The sequence below is a fragment of the Trachemys scripta genome, chromosome 4, assembly GCF_013100865.1.
Source record: "Trachemys scripta elegans isolate TJP31775 chromosome 4, CAS_Tse_1.0, whole genome shotgun sequence".
Lineage (NCBI taxonomy): Eukaryota > Metazoa > Chordata > Testudines > Emydidae > Trachemys > Trachemys scripta.
In genome coordinates, this window is record NC_048301.1 from 138,906,612 (window position 1) to 138,921,474 (window position 14,863).

The window sequence follows — 14,863 nt, forward strand, 5'->3', positions numbered from 1 at the left end:
CGGAGCAGTCAGGGGACAGGGAGCAGAGGGGTTTAGATGGGTCTGGAGTTCTGGGGGGGGGGGCTGCCAGGGGGTGGGGAGTGCTTGGATGGGGCGTGGGAGTCCCTGGTGTCTGTCTTGGGATGGGGGTGTGGATAAGGGTTGGGGCAGTCAGGGGACAGGTAGGGGTAGGTTCCTAGGGGGCCAGTTAGGATGGGGGGAAGGTCTCAGGAGGGGGCTGTCAGGGGACAAGGCGTGGGGGGGAGGGTTGGGGGTTCTGAGGCGGGCCGGAAGTGGGAGGGAGTGGAAGGGGCAGGGATGGGGCTAGGGCAGGACAGGGACGGGGCTAGGGTGGGGCTCCTCCCGTCCTCTTTTTTGATTGTTGAAATATGGTAACCCTAGTTTCACTCTGTACACATGTGCGCACACACGCGCGCACACACACGCATATATTTTCACTTGTGCACACAGTTCTGAATTCTGCAGCCTTCAGCTGACAAACAAGAGGCAAATTTTCTAAATTCAGCTCCCCGTGTCACTGGGTGGAAGGCCCTGGGTAAATAACAGGTTCAGTGCCATATCTTTCTGTTCTTCCTCGGACATCACTAGTCGATAACCCAATAGGTCCATGGCATCTTTGCACACATTTTGCAACTTTGCTATTTTCTGGAAGGGCAGGTTCTTCCTCCAGGCCTGGGACACATTCACTGCATCTCTGGAGTCGATNGTTATTGCTGAGAGAGATTGCTCAGAAACACACCTGCACTGCACAGGCGCTCACCCAAATTTCTCCATCTCTGAGACTAAGGTCTGCTTAACCAAAGCCTGCATCCACCTCATGCAAGTAGGCCCCTCTGTACCTACTCCTCTTTGGCCATCATTGGGGCAGCCTCTATAGAACGTACTCCCTTCTCCTCTCTGATATCAACTCAGCTTGTAGATTCATGAGTATGCTTGTTCCCATAAGAATTAGGTTGACCTCATTCCAAAAAAGGGAAAAAGATTACAAAGCAGGAGATTTAGACCGAGCTGGATGAGCGACCGACTCAAAGGGGCGATTAGGAAAAAACAGAAAGCGTACAAAGAGTGGAAGAGGGGAGGGATTAGTAAAGAAACTTACCTTAGCGAAGTCAGAGAATGTAGAGATAGAGTGAGAAAGGCCAAAGGCCGTGTAGAGTTGGACCTAGCGAGGGGAATTAAAAGCAATAGTAAGAGGTTTTACAGCCACATAAATAGGAAGAAAGCAAAGAAAGAAGAAGTGGGACCGCTGAAGACTATTGCCGGAGAGGAGATTAAAGACAATCTAGGCATGGCGCAATATCTCAATGAATATTTTGCATCGGTGTTTAATGAGGCCAATGAAGGTATTAGGGATACTAGCACCACTACAGAGGGGCATTCAGGATGGGGGATTACCGTATCCGAGGTAGAAACAAAACTTGAATGCCTTAATGGGGCTAAGTCGGGAGGACCGGACGATTTTCATCCGAGAATATTGAAGGAATTGGCGCGGGAAATAGCAGGCCCATTAGCGATAATATTTAATGAATCTGTAAACTCGGGGGTGGTCCCGTTAGACTGGAGAATAGCTAATGTGGTTCCTATTTTCAAGAAAGGGAAAAAAAGTGATCCGGGTAACTACAGGCCTGTTAGTTTAACATCTGTAGTGTGCAAGGTGTTAGAGAAAATTCTGAAAGAGAAACTAGTTGAGGACCTGGAGGTTAGTGGCAATTGCGATAAATTACAACATGGTTTTACGAAGGGCAGATCGTGCCAAACAAATCTGATCTCCTTCTTTGAGAAAGTAACGGATTTATTAGATAAGGGAAATGCGGTGGACCTAATATACCTGGATTTCAGTAAAGCGTTTGATACTGTACCCCATGAGGAATTATTGGTTAAACTGAAAAACATGGGGATCGATATGAAAATCCAGAGGTGGATAAGGAATTGGTTAATGGGGAGAATGCAGCGGGTCGTATTAAAGGGTGAACTGTCAGGTTGGAGGGAGGTTACTAGTGGAGTGCCTCAAGGTTCGGTTTTGGGACCCATTTTATTTAATCTATTTATAACTGACCTCGGAACCGATTGCAGGAGTGGGCTGATAAAGTTTGCGGATGATACGAAGGTGGGAGGCGTTGTAAATTCGGAGGAGGATAGGGATATCCTGCAGGGAGACTTGAATGAGCTTGTGAATTGGAGTATCAGAAATAGGATGAAATTTAATAGTAAAAAGTGTAAGGTGATGCATTTGGGGATGACTAATAAAAATTTTAGTTACAAGATGGGGACGCATTGGATAGAAGTAACGGAAGAGGAGAAGGACCTAGGGGTCCTCGTAGACCACAGGATGACTATGAGTCGACAATGCGACGTGGCGGTGAAAAAAGCCAATGCTGTCTTGGGATGCATTAGGCGAGGTATATCTAGTAGGGATAAGGAGGTCCTGCTTCCGTTGTACAAGGCGCTGGTGAGACCTCATTTGGAGTACTGTGTGTAGTTCTGGTCTCCCATGTTTAAAAAAGATGAACTCAAACTGGAACGGGTGCAGAGAAGGGCCACTAGGATGATCAGAGGAATGGAAAACCTGTCGTATGAAAAGAGACTAGAGGAGCTTGGGTTGTTTAGTCTGACAAAGCGAAGGCTGAGGGGGGATATGATTGCTATCTTTAAATATATTAGAGGGATTAATACGAGGGAGGGAGAAGAATTATTCCAGCTTAGTACTAATGTGGATACGAGAACGAATGGATATAAACTGGCCGTGGGGAAGTTCAGGCTTGAAATTAGACGAAGGTTTCTGACCGTCAGAGGGGTGAAATATTGGAACGGCCTTCCGAGGGAAACGGTGGGGGCGACGGACCTGTCTGGTTTTAAGATTAAGTTGGATAAGTTTATGGAGGGAATGGTTTAATGATAAAACATAGTAGTCAAGGAAAACCAAGCAATGGTACATGAACAACATAATGGCCAACAAGGGTCAGGCTAGAGACTCTTGCCTATATGCTCGGGGTATTACTGATCGCCATATTTGGGGTCGGGAAGGAATTTTCCTCCAGGGTAGATTGGCCGAGCCTCTGGAGGTTTTTCGTCTTCCTCCGCAGCATGGGGCAGGGATCACTAGCAGGAGGGTCTCAGCCGATTGAAGTCACTAAAACACAGGACTGGGGACTTCAACGGTAGAGTACAGGGAAGGGTCTAGCGGCCTGCGGCATGCAGGGGGTCAGACCAGATGATCATAATGGTCCCTTCTGACCTTAATGTCTATGAGTCTATGAGTCTATGAGTCTATGAGACTTCAGCATGGTGGCTAAGAGCCTGAGGAGAGAGAGAGAGAGAAAGAGAGAGAGAGAGTGAGTGCCTTCAGATTGTTGGGTTAACAAACACCGTGGGAAGCCAGAACACTCAGGACTGGACCTTAGAGAAAACCGCAGCACCCCTGTTCTGGGGAAACAGAGCGCGGCCTTGCCAGCAATGACATTCTGGCAGCAAATTTGAATGGTCTCTGGTGAAAGCAGATAAAAGGGGCTGTGGGCCTGTTTGTGAGCCTACGCACTAGGAGAGAGTAGGACTGAATGCTATAGATGCCCACCTGCGCTGTAAGTCACTTCAGCAGCTTGCTCCTAACTCTTCTCCAGAGAAAGGAAAGACACATTTTTTTCTCTTTTCCTTATCAAGAAGGGGTTTATACAGCCCCTGAGAAGCCAAAGTATTTCCCTGGATGGGGCCTTTTCCATTTTTCCAGCCTTGTCCTGCGTTGAATTTCCCAGCTGGTGGGAGAGAGAGAAGCCTGGAAAGAAAGGAAGCCTTTGGTGAGGCTCCGACAGCTGCGTGGTGCAAAGCAGTGCATCACAGCTGGAGCTGTGCCCCCTGGTGTGTTTAAAAAGCAGAGTTCTGGTTTTCATTATACTGACTTGATGGTTGTTATTGTTGCAATGTGGCCTAGAGACCCCAGTTGGGCTGTGTGATGTAATGAAGGAAGGCATAGTAGACACAGAGAACAAGATGCCAATCCCTGCCTTGAAGAGATTACAATCCAAGTGGAAGCTGAGAGCCATCAGGTGGATGCATCAAACAGGTGAGGGAGCCCAGCTAACTATAACTGCAAATAAATAACTACTTCTCACAGGCCTTTGGGAAACAGGGATCTAGCATTATTCTAAGTTTACAAATAGAGAAACTGAGGCATGGGGCTGACACATGACCTTCTCAGAGCCTCCCTTATCCACTGGTATCTGCACCATGGCTTCCTGACCCCCCATCCTGTGCTCAAGCCCCTGGCACATGCTTCCACGTACAGCCTCACAGGCATGTCCGTAAAGTGCCCAAATGTCCCATTTTTAAACAGCTTGTTCCTGAAATTTGGAGCCTTAAAAGAGACCATCAGTTCCTGTGCTCCTGTCCTGCAGGGCTACGGCAATTCAGGGATGCCATTTGCTCCAGGCCAAACTGTTGGCGGCAGCAGCACTTCCAAACAGAGGCTGACACCAGCCACATGACTGACTGCCAAGGCCCAGCCAGCGATGCCAGAGCCGCCCCCGGGGCCAGGAGGAGCAGGGCTTGCCTGGCCTGTTCCCAGCGCAGGAGGCAAGGGATGAGGAGGGAACTAGCTCCCCAGTGGCAAGGGGTCATGCTGCTGTGAATGGTTTATTGTGCCTCAGAGTCACGGGCAGGATCTGAGACTCAGCCACAGAAAATCATCTCCGGCTCTTGCCAGCCGTTTCCTTCATTTGAATGAGACAGCACGCTGTATCAAACACCCTTTATGTATAAACAAGGGCAGCTTGGGAACGGGGTCGCCACCACTGCTGTCGCTGCCGCATAAAACTGAGCAACAGGGTCAGCTCCTGCCCATCTCCCTGCCTTGAGTGACAAGCGTCACTCCTTCTGCTGCTCGCTAGCCCTGAGATCAGTCCCTCACTCAACCCCCCTATCCTGAGTGACAGGAGTCAGCCCGCAGCTAGCCCCCCTACCCTGAGCAAGTGGTACCCCTTCCTGCACCCTGAGCGACAGGCTCATTCTCCCTGGTAATCTGGCACCTTTGCCAGCTGGCACACACTACCGTACCTGCTGAGCATACAGAGGAGCTGGTTGGGTCCCAGCACAGGTGTCCTCTCCCCAGCTGATCTGGGGAAAGAGGAAGCCAGGAACTCTTTGTAATCAGCTCCTACCTTGAAATGGCTGTCCTCGGGCAGAGGCTGCCCCAGCTGCTAGGCAGGGCTCTCCCAGGTGGAGCAGGGGCAGCCAAATGAACATGCTCACTTGAGAAGGACCTGGCACACCCAAAGCTGCACCCTAAAATGAGGCCTTGTTTACATGAGAAAGGGGCACCCTACGGGGTGACTTAAAACCAGTTTAGTTAAACCAGTGTACAGGGCTGTGTGGACACTTGTAGTTAAGTGTAAAGCAGGAGGACTCAACTCAAGAAGGAAGCAACTGTAGCTAAACGGATCTCTGCGCATCCACACGCCTTGTGCCCCCGTTTAACTCAGTTGGTTCAAAAGTCACAGTGGAGGTTAAACGGTTGCAGCTTTCTTGTGTCGACAAGTCCTGAGAGTGACACAGATCCTTTCTGTTAGTGAGACAGTCCATGGAACAGCCTACCCTTAGGCGGCAGCATATAAGCCATGATGAACGAGCTAGCACGTCTTAGGACGACGGTTTTCAAACTGTAGGTCGCAACCCAGTACTGGGTCACGGAACGCAAGGCACTGGGTCGTGGCACCTCTGGTCAGCGCCGCCGCTGGGGCTGTTAAAAGTCCCGTCGGCGGTGCTGCCTGGCTAAGGCAGGCTAGTCCCTATCTGTTCTGACACTGCGCTGCGCCCCAGAAGCGGCCAGCAGCAGGTCCGGCTCCTAGGCAGCTGCCCCTGCCCTGAGCACCGGCTCCACACTCCCATTGGCTGGTTCCAATGGGAGCTGGAGGAAGCAGTACCTGCGGGCAAGAGCTGCACGGAGCCGCTTGCGCGCCTCCACCTAGGAGCCAGACCTGCTTCTGGTCACTTCCGGGGCGCAGCGTAGTCTGAAGTGCCAGGACAGGCGGGAAGCCTGCCTTAGCACCCACGCTGCGCCGCTGACTGGGAGCCGCCTGAGGTAAGCCCATGCCACAACCCTGCGCCCCAATCCCCCTCCCCATCCCTGACCCCACCCCAGAGCCTACACCTCCAGCCCAGAGCCCTGACCCCCTCCCACACCCCAACCCTCTGCCCCAGCCCTGAGCCCCTCCAACATCCCAAACCTCTCACCCCCAGCTCCGTTGGGTCACAGACATCAACAATTTTCTTCAACTGGGTCACCAGAAAAAAGGTTTGAAAACCACTGTCTTAGGAGACTGCACAGCCTCTGGAAAGGGCCCCGGCACGCTCCACATGCTGACGCGTCCCAGTGGTTTGTGTTGGAGGAGGTTTGTCACCTATGTAAACATTCTTGCTGGATTCCTCTAGCACATAAGGGAGGTGAAGCTTCCAAAATGAGACATGAAAACCCAAATATCTCCCCACTCAACCAGATCCCTCAGTGTTTCTCCAGAAAAAAATGTCTCCTTGGGTCCTCCTCCATGTACCCCAGAAGTGACAGTTACTAGGTAGGCAATTCATACATGAGGTCAACCTAATTCTTATGGGAACAAGCATACTCATGAATCTACAAGCTGAGCTGATATCAGAGAGGAGAAGGGAGTACGTTCTATAGAGGCTGCCCCAATGATGGCCAAAGAGGAGTAGGTACAGAGGGGCCTACTTGCATGAGGTGGATGCAGGCTTTGGTTAAGCAGACCGTAGTCTCAGAGGTGGAGAAATTTGGGTGAGCACCTGTGCAGTGCAGGTGTGTTTCTGAGCAATCTCTCTCAGCAATAACAAAAGGTTAGCAAACAATGAAAAGTGTGCAAACAAAGCAAAGTCGCAAACATACACGGGACATAAAGTGCTTGGAAACAAATGTGTCCAGATGTAGCATTCTGTACATGGCTCCAGATTTTCCATCTGGAGTGTCCACACTACCACTCAGATGGGTTTGAGCCAATGATCTCTTTGCAGCTCCTTTCCCTGTGAGCGTCTGGCTTTGATAAGTGTTTTATGTTTCTCTTGTGTCTTCAAGAATCCCCAAACACTTCATGTGATATGGGCCTGTGATCGGCGTCGGCCCATCTACCCGCTAGGGGGCGGTGGGGAGCTACGAGGTCACTGGCCGGTTTGGGTCACGCCTCCGTCAGCGGGGAATTAGCGGCGGGGCGGCCGCCAGCCAGAGTCTGTAGCGCACCCCTCAGGCAGGGGAGCGCCGGCAAAGGTCAGTAGCGCGCCCCTCAGGCAGGGGAGCGCCGGCAAAGGTCAGTAGCGCGCCCCTCAGGCACGGGAGCGCCGGCAAAGGTCAGTGGCGCGCCCCTCAGGCAGGGGAGCGCCGGCAAAGGTCAGTGGCGCGCCCCTCAGGCAGGGGAGCGCCGGCACAGGTCAGTGGCGCGCCCCTCAGGCCGGGGAGCGCCGGCACAGGTCAGTGGCGCGCCCCTCAGGCAGGGGAGCGCCGGCTAAGGTCAGTGGCGCGCCCCTCAGGCAGGGGAGCGCCGGCTAAGGTCCCGGCGTGGCTCTGCCGGGTAGGGGAACGCAGGCCCACCCTACACCACTGCGCTCCAGCCCAAGGCCCTGACAGTGGCAGAACGAGGGTCCCACCACTGGGTCAGCGGGGTCGTCCCGCTACATAGACTCACCACTGTGCAGCTCTGTCCCTGGGCTACTTCCTACCCGATTGCTCGCCCGAATCCCTCTGGTCCCGTGAGTGCGTCGGGGTAGTCCGCTGCTGGCAGCTCCGGCTCCCCCTCAGGCTCAGGCTCCTCCAGCTCCTCTGGGTACTCGGCTGCTGGCAGCTCCCGCTGCCCCTCCGGCTCCTCCAGTTCCTCTGGGTACTCGGCAGCAGGCAGTCCTGGCAGCCCCAGTCCGTCCTCCAGGTGAGGTTTCCACGGGTCCAGGGCCTCCCCTGGTGTGGCAGCAGGCTCTGAAGGGAGCAGCCCGCGGTCTGTGTCTGCCTCCCTCCCTGGTGCTGCCCTAACTGAGCTAAGGGCCCCGCCCTTTATACTTCCTGTTCCACCCCTCCCCTTCCGGGGGGTGGAGCGAGCTTGGGCTGGCCCCGCCCACTCAGGCTGAGGGAAAGGCACTTTACCCTCAGGTTCGGAGGGAAGCCACCCTGGCTCCCTACAGGGCCTAACCCTGCTCCTAGATGAAGCATTGATTTAAATGGGAATGAATCAGGCTTTACACACATGCAGGGGTCACTTGCCCCACTAATGAAATCTAGCCACCTCTGAGGTGAAATGTGGCAGCTGTTTACCACTGTGCAGCAATATTATCCTCTCCTGATATGACTGAGGAGCAAGCAGTGGCACACTGAACAGAAAGAGACCATTCCATAGCTAGGGTGGTCCCTCTCTGGTACAGTTCACAACAGCACTGCACTACAAGCAGTAGCATAGCTAGTGGGGTGCAGGGGAAGCAGCCGCTTCCCCTCAGCACGTTTTCAAAAAGCGGTGTGCCTGCCGGCTGGCGCTGACCTCCTGCAGACAAGAGGGGGCAGCACGGCCGGAGGAGCCATGGGGAGGGGGCGGCACAGCCGGAGGAGCGAGTGGGGGCGCAGCAGGGTGGCTCGGTTGTTTTGAATTTTAATCCTGTCCTCCACAGAGCTTGCAATCCTTCCCAGCTTGGTGCCATCTTCAAATTTTATAAGCATATTCTTCACTCCATTTTGTAAGTCATTAATGAAAATATTGAATGGTACCAGACCTAGGACTGTCCCCTGTGGAGCCCCACAAGAGACACCCTTCTAGTTTGACTACGAACCATTGAGAACTACTCTTTGAGTACGGTCTTTCAACCAGTGGCATAGTCTTTCAACCAGTGGTCCACTCACCTTAGAGTAATTTCATCTAGACCACATTTCCCTAGTGTATCTATGAGAATATCATGTTAGACTGTGTCAAAAGCCTACTGCTGCCCTCCATCTACTAGACCCGTAATCTTGTCAAAGAAGGGAATTAGGTTGGTTTGACATGATTTGTGCATGACAAATCCATGCTATTCCTTATAACCCTATTTTCTTTCAGGTGCTTATAAACTGATTGTTTAATTGTTCCAGTATCTTTCCAGGTATCAAAGTTGAACTGACTGGTCTATAATTCCCTGGGTCCTCTTTGTTCCCCTATGTTTGCCCTTCTCTGGTCTTCTGGAACCTCACCCATCCTCCAGGAGTTCTCAAAGATAATTGCTAGCTGTTCTGAGATTGCTTCAGCTAGTTCCTGAAGTAACCTAGGATGCACTTTATCAAGCCCTGCCAACTTAAATACAGCTAACTTATCTGAAAAATCTTTAACATGGTCTTGTCCTATCTTGGCTTGCATTTCTTCCCCCTTGTGGTTAATATTAATTGGGTTGAGTATTTGGTCACCATTACCATTAACCTTTTTAGGGAAGACTGAAGCAAAATAGGTTTCAGATTGGTAGCCATGTTAGTCTGTATCAGCAAAAACAACAAGGAGTCCTTGTGGCACCATAGAGACTAACAAATTTATTTGGGCAAAATAGGCATTAAACACTTCAGTTTTCTTGATGTTGTCGGAGAAAAACAGAGTTCTCACTATTTGTTTAGGTATAGCAAGTCAGATGCTTTATTAACTCTCACAATTGCGCAGAGGGAGAGAGCTAAGCAGGTCTCTCAACAGGTAAACAATTACAGCAAGCATTTATACCTTTTGTTACAGACAATAATGAGCAACAGTTGCATTTTGTTTATACATAGGCCATCTTGATATCTCATTTCCTCACTTGTTTTGACTCTTGCCAACACACAATATTTTCTATACCTTATCTACACAAGGTCTTCTACACCTTATCTATNAGCCGCTTCCCCTCAGCACGTTTTCAAAAAGCGGTGTGCCTGCCGGCCGGCGCTGATCTCCTGCAGACAAGAGGGGGCAGCACGGCCGGAGGAGCCATGGGGAGGGGGCGGCGCAGCCGGAGGAGCGAGGGGGGGGTGTAGCAGCCGTGGCCAGCAGCCAATGGGCTGGAGCGGCGGGCGCGGCCGAAGGAGCGAGTGGGGACGCAGCAGGGTGGCTCGGTTGTTTTGAATTTTAATCCTGTCCTCCACAGAGCTTGCAATCCTTCCCAGCTTGGTGCCATCTTCAAATTTTATAAGCATATTCTTCACTCCGTTTTGTAAGTCATTAATGAAAATATTGAATGGCACCAGACCTAGGACTGTCCCTTGTGGAGCCCCACAAGAGACACCCTTCTAGTTTGACTGCGAACCATTGAGAACTACTCTTTAAGTACGGTCTTTCAACCAGTGGCATAGTCTTTCAACCACTGGTCCACTCACCTTAGAGTAATTTCATCTAGACCACATTTCCCTAGTGTATCTATGAGAATATCATGTTAGACTGTGTCAAAAGCCTTACTAAAATCAAGATATATCACATTTACTGCTGCCCTCCATCTACTAGACCCGTAATCTTGTCAAAGAAGGGAATTAGGTTGGTTTGACATGATTTGTGCATGACAAATCCATGCTATTCTTTATAACCCTATTTTCTTTCAGGTGCTTATAAACTGATTGTTTAATTGTTCCAGTATCTTTCCAGGTATCAAAGTTGAACTGACTGGTCTATAATTCCCTGGGTCCTCTTTGTTCCCCTATGTTTGCCCTTCCCTGGTCTTCTGGAACCTCACCCATCCTCCAGGAGTTCTCAAAGATAATTGCTAGCTGTTCTGAGATTGCTTCAGCTAGTTCCTGAAGTAACCTAGGATGCACTTTATCAAGCCCTGCCAACATAAATACAGCTAACTTATCTGAAAAATCTTTAACATGGTCTTGTCCTATCCTGGCTTGCATTTCTTCCCCCTTGTGGTTAATATTAACTAGGTTGAGTATTTGGTCACCATTACCATTAACCTTTTTAGGGAATACTGAAGCAAAATAGGTTTCAGATTGGTAGCTGTGTTAGTCTGTATCAGCAAAAACAACAAGGAGTCCTTGTGGCACCATAGAGACTAACGAATTTATTTGGGCAAAATAGGCATTAAACACTTCAGTTTTCTTGATGTCATCAGTCATTAGCTCTCCTTTCCCCCTACGTAGAGGACCTACATTTTCCTACATCATTCTCTTGCTCCTAATCTATTTAAAGAACCTTTTCTTATTGCATTTTATGTCCCTTGCTAGGTATAACGAATTTTGTGCCTTAATCTTTCTGATTTTGTTGCTGCGTGTGCTATCCTTTTGTACTCATCTTTAGCAAATTATCCACGTTTCCACTTTTTGTAGGATTCCTTGTTGATTTTCAGGTCATTAAGAAGCTCCTGATGGATCCTGTAGAAGGGCTTGGCCGAGGCTCGTCCCTTCGTGGGGCTGTGAGGTAGCCCACTGCCTCCCAACAGTTCCCTATGGGCGCAGGCCCTGGGTCAGGGCGGTAGTGCCGTAAGGAGGGCGAGGTGAGTGAGGCACTTGCCTCAGGTATGCAGAGCCTAGGGACACAAGTGTCAGCTTCTCTCTCGGCTGCTGCCTCTATGGCAACCAGAGACATTGGCTGGCAGAGAGCTGAGCCTGAGGGTGGGTGAGCGAGCAGCTGGCTACTGCAAGTCAGGAAGGGTAGGGGTAGGACACATGCTTCTGAGACGTAGCCTTCCCCTCCCCCAGCACTCACCTGGAGGAGATGCTGAGGGGGCTTCCGGTGGGAGACAGGCTCATCGGCAGTAGACCTCACTCATCACCTGAGCAGCTGCTGGGGCTTCGGTGAGTGTTTGATGCTGTGATCTGCACCTCCCCCCCACCCCCAGCCATCATTCCTGCAAACTGGGCAAGGGGCACCCCCATCCACCACCCCCAGTGAGGCTATGGCGAGGGGCAGCAGAGGAGGAAGGAAGCCACATGTGATAGCAGTCCCCTCCCCCCCTCAGCACCCATCACCCCCAGATCCCACACCCCCTCTCCAGCCTCCAAACTCTGTCCCAGGGCCTGCACCCCAGACTCCATCCCAGAGCCCAACCTCTCAACCATCCTACACCCCAATCCCCTGCCCCAACCCAGGGCCTGCACCCCAGACCTCCTTCCCCCACCCAAACTCCCTCGCAGAGCCTTAGGGTGGTGGGGGGCAGAGTTGGGGGGTGGGTGGGCTCTGAGTGTTCTGGGCACCACCAACATTTCTACAAACCTGCTGCCCCTGATACTTGAAGGCGGGGGGTGAGGAGGCAAGTCAGTGGATGGAGGGGAGCATCCATTTTCAGTATTTTAACTTTTGGTACTGCATTGATTGACTGCTGTGTGCATTAATATAGTGACCCCCTGGGTCTTTGAATGAGTCTTTATACTTGGTGGGGAGTGACGAGGCGAGCGGTGAGTTGGTGGCTGGAGTGGGGCAAGCGGTGAGTGGGCAAAGAGGCAAGCGGTGGGCCAGCAGGGGTTCTAGGGGCAGGCATAGGGGTTTCTGGCAGGGGAGGGAGAAGGTGAAAGGAGGCGAGTGGTGGGTGGGGGACTGACTAGGAGGGACACAGCAAGCCAGCGGGGGCTAGGGGGTGAAGGAGGTGTGATGGTGGGGCCAAGCAGGGAGAGTCAGAATGTCAGAGCTAACTTTGATTCCATTAGGAGTCTAGTTACAGGCTGCTGAGCTGAGTTCACTTTGGGCCAATAGTGCACCAGCACTGGGGCTCCCCTACTATTAGCTGAAATCACTAAGAGCTGAAATCACAAAAGAGCTAAAGTTATTAAGAGCTGAGATCACTGAGGCTGTGTTAACTAGTGGGGGAGCCTGAAGCTATATTGCTAAGCGGCTGGCGGAGCAGCTGGCAGAGTGGAGCCTCGCGGAGCGGAGCTGAGTGGCTCACAGGTCCGTGAGCGGAGCGGCTGGAGGAGCAGCGAGCAGAGCAGAGCGGAGCCTTGTGGGAGCGGCCCAAGGGACGGCTGAAGTGGAACGGAGCCGAGCGGCTCACAGGTTGGTGAGCGGAGCAGCTGCCAGAGCAGTTCGTGGGACGGCAGGAGTGGCTCACGGGACTGCGGGTGGAGTGAAGTGGCTCGTGGTGAAGGCTGCGGTGGAACCCCATGGAGAAGCAGCCGGTTGGCCTCGGATCACGTAAGGTGCCCCTTAACACCATGCTCCCCCCCCCTCTTGAACTCTGGGGCTGCACTGATCAGGGACAGAGACTTTGGGGGGTTGTTGGACTTTTGGGACTTTGGGAATTCTTGGGTCGCTGGTTTCAAGAACCAACGGGAAAGGACATGGCCCAATCTGCTGGGGTGGGTCTTCGCTCATGGTTTGGTCTATGAACTCTAGTTGTGGTGTTTTCCCAATTTAATGCTATGTCATTTACCTCATGTTATTAAACATTTTCTGCTACACTGAGGCTCTGTGCTTGCGAGAAGGGAAGTACTGCCTCTTCGAGGCGCCCAGGGGTGTGTGTAAGATTTTCCCAGGTCACTGGGTGGGGGCTCGAGCTGGTTCTGTGTCACGCTGTTGGGAAGGGACCCCTATGTACTGAACCCGGCCCTTGCTGCTATCAACTGGCCTGGCAGAAGGGTTACACACCTAAATTCTTAAAGTATAGGCCTTTACAGACAGGCCTGAATATCTATATCCTAACACTGATCTGGTCACCCTATGCATGCTGTTTCTTCCCCCCCCCCCTTCCTTTTCGGCTGTGATGTTATTGACATAATCTGGGACCATATAGAACATGGGTGCAACCAAAGTCCTGTAGTGGCACCAAATCTTGTATAAAGGGGGTCAAATGGGGTGTCTAAGACAAGGTTATGGTTTACTGGTTATGATTATGCCAGCTATATGTGTGTATCAGTTTTGTAGTTGAAGTTATGAATATTGGCTCTACACTGTCTGTATTTCAAACTTATGCTATGCTTCTGGGTGACATACCAGACAAGCTGGTGTCAGCTCTGCCTAGCCTGCTTGATGGCCTATTAAGGACCATCAGATATACAAAAAGGAAGATTACTTACCAAATCAGAGTGTGAATGTTGTAGTCCTCTATGAGTTTACTGTAAGTGTGCCTGTAGCCAGAATCCACCTTGAATGGAATGGTGCTAAGCATGAAGTTATAGCTGGGGTAAGGAAGTTATTGCCTAAGGATCTTTTGATTGGGGGAAAATGTTAAAGCTTTGTTCAGTCCAGGTAGCCAGTCACAGGGCAGGAATGATCTTAAACCTGTGTCTGTTATGGGCAATGATTTGCCTGGGGAGGGTTTCTCCAAAGGTTTGTCTGAGGAGAAGAGCTGTTTGTCTGTAAATGAAGTTTCTGAATGTCTGTTTAATGTCTCAGAAGTAAATCTGAAATTAGATCAAGAGCAGAAAGATCTCATTGGTCAGGAAAATGTTTCTCAGGAGTAGATTAAAGTGGATGGTCAGGTGGAAGCCCTAACTGAGGAAGGAAAGGGTAGAATTTTGATGGGTGATGGATTGTTGGCTAGTACAGCTTGTAAAAGTGAACCTGAAAAGGGTAACTGATTTGCTGGCAGTAGCTCAGTGTAGTGAGAAGAGCAGCAGTTTATGTGTTGGGAGTGGCAATGTGCCTGATAAGGAAAGTCTGGTTGAGCCTAGACTGCCTTGTGATGGATGGCTTTATCTAGTCAGCAGTTTGGGAAGGCCAGGGGAGTGGAAGATGGGTTTGTTTCCGCAGTGCGGGCGGCGCTGGGGGGAGGGGGTGGAGATTGTTTCTGCAGGGCCTGGTTGTGCTGGGTGTGTGTGTTTCGGGGGGGGGGGGGGGGGGGCGGGTGGGTGGTGGTAGGGGGGGCACAATTTTATATTCTTGCCTCCGGCGCAAAAATAGCTAGTTACGGCTCTGCAGGGCAGGGCCGCAAACAAATAGTCAGGTTTCCGAAGAAGTGGGCTGTAGTCCACGAAAGC